The sequence below is a fragment of the Eptatretus burgeri genome, chromosome 13, assembly GCF_056783735.1.
Source record: "Eptatretus burgeri isolate ZD-2024b chromosome 13, Ebu_testis_v1, whole genome shotgun sequence".
Taxonomy (NCBI): domain Eukaryota; kingdom Metazoa; phylum Chordata; class Myxini; order Myxiniformes; family Myxinidae; genus Eptatretus; species Eptatretus burgeri.
Genome location: NC_140973.1, coordinates 34828218 through 34831011, shown reverse-complemented (window position 1 = coordinate 34831011; position 2794 = coordinate 34828218). Strand labels below are relative to the sequence as shown.

The 2794-nt window shown below is 35.5% G+C and overlaps 1 pseudogene; it reads right to left on the bottom strand.

Moving 5' to 3' along the window:
- Window positions 1-2218: 2218 nt before the first annotated feature.
- LOC147014228 (signal recognition particle RNA) lies at window positions 2219-2359 on the bottom strand (annotated as a pseudogene).
- Between the last annotated feature and the right edge of the window lie 435 nt (window positions 2360-2794).

Here is a 2794-nt window from a genome sequence, read left to right as displayed (position 1 = left end):
TCTTGCTTCACGTAAAGGGTTGGTCGTGGGCAAAGACGCCCGATAATTAATCGAACCGTCGAGGCCGACGAATAACACCGCTCGGTTATCCCGATAGTACGGAACGGGTCGCTTAAGTGGCCCGTGTCCGAAGTCGACCTGCGGCGAGGTGCGATCGCCCGGTCTACCCTCCGTGTGGGTACTTAGGTAGGTCGAATTTGGCGAGCAACCCTATCCCACGCGGGGGCCGATTGGCACGATCGCGGTGAGACCGAAAGGTCCACCCGTGACTGGTTCCCGGCGTTAGTCCGAGAGGGTCACGACTGGATTGTCCGTCCGGTGGGCGACGTGCCGCGATTCGAGTTACATGGCCGTTCGCACGCCGGCGGGCGCGAATCCGCGACAATATATATACATATATATAAATATATATATATATATATATATATATATATATATATATATATATATATATAGATATATATAGATATATATATATATATACATACATGTATACATATACATATACATTATATATATATATATATATATACATATATGTACATACATATATATATATATATACATATATATATATATATATATATATATACATATATATATACATATATATATACATATATATATATATATATATATATATATATATATATATATATATATATATATATATATATACATATATATATATATATATATATATATATATATATATACATATATATATATATACATATATAGATATATATATATATATATATATACATATATATATACATATACATATATATACATATATATATACATATATATATATATATATATATATATATACATATATATACATATATATATATATATATATATATATATATATATATATATATATATATACATATATATATATATATATATATATATATATATATATATATATATATATATATATATATATACATATCAGACATATGCATATACACATACCTAGAAACTGTATATACATACACGTGTGTGCATATATATCAGACGTATGCATATATACATATACCTATAAACTGTATATACATACACATATGTGTATGTACATATAAATATACATATATATATATATATATATATATATATATATATATACATATATATATATATATATATATATATATATATACATATATATATATATATATATATATATATATATATATATACATATATATATATATATATATATGTACTGAAACGCAAAAGAAACTTACAACTTGTTTGAAATGTAATAAAATTGTAACAGTTCAAAATAAAACAAACCAACAAATGCTAATTGAAACATTGGCATTTTATTGATGACATGTCAAGTTTTTGACCAAGATACACCATCTCATAAGTTTGTTCTACAGTACAGAACAGCACAGGGTGCAATGTCAGTCCCCTTTCAATAGCGTGTGTGGCCACCATTGTTTTGGATACAGGCAGTGCATCATTGGTGCATGCTGCCTACCAGTCTTTGGATGGATTGCTGCTGGATTCTGTCCCAGTCAGTCCTCATTGTCTGAAGCCATCTGACTTAGGACCATCTGCCTGTCCTGCCTTGCAGTGGTGACTCTTGGCCTCCCTGATCGAGGTCTGTCATCTGCAGAGTTGTGGAGGGTGTCTGTCCACCAGGGCCGATATCGTCGGGTGTGAACAGCCAAGGTGACATGCCACCTCACGGTAGCTCAATCCGCCTTGCAGTATGCCCAAGGCACACTGCCGTTGATCCCTTGACAATCGTGGCATATTGATTGAAATGCCCATTTTGCACTGTCCTTTTTAAAGCCAATATCAAGACATCACGTGCAGCTCATTAAAATCATCCCGTACCCCTTGGCTAATCACTGACAGTCAAAACGGCTGTTCAACAGCTGTGCTATGAAGTGACCATTGAAGGTTCAAGTGACCATCCGTGACCGTTTTGTCTGACAGTGAGGACACTATTGTCCACAAATAAGTTCACACATTAACTACACGCAGTGTTATTGTTGATATTTCAAGGTTTAAAAGGTGGTAAGTTTCTTTTGCGTTTCAGTATATATGTATATGTTGTTGTTATTCGTCTTTCGGCTGCTCCCGTTAGGGGTCGCCACAGCGGATCATCCGTTATGATCCGCATACTGATTTGGCATAGGTTTTACGCTGGATGCCCTTCCTGATGCAACCCTGGTCGCCTCTTACAACACAGGGATAAGGATTGGGTTTCGCCATGATTTCAGGCTGCCCTGCACCCTCTCATAGCGCGGCCCAGCGCAGAGCTCCCGTCATCAAGCGATCCTCCAACCCAAGCCTCCGAGTAGCCGGATTACAGGCGCACGCCACTTCGCCCGGTATATATATATATAAATATGTATATATATATATATATATATATATATATATATATATATATATATATATATATATGTATATATATATATATATATATATATATATATACATATACATATATATACATATATATATATATACATATATATATACATATATATATATACATATATATAAGCCTGGTGTTGGCGCAGTGGCTTGGGATCCTTGGGTCCTGAGTTCAAGCCCCGTCGGGCCACTGAATTAATACACCAGGGGGTTGACTCAGCCTGTCATCCTTCCGAGGTCGGCGAAATGAGTACCAGTGTACTGGGCCGGTGTATACCCCGGTTAAAATAGGTGTACCATATCCCTGTGTCGTAAGAGGCGACTAGGGTTGCGTCAGTTAGGGCATCCAGCGTAAAACATGTGCCAAATCACTATGCGGATCATACGG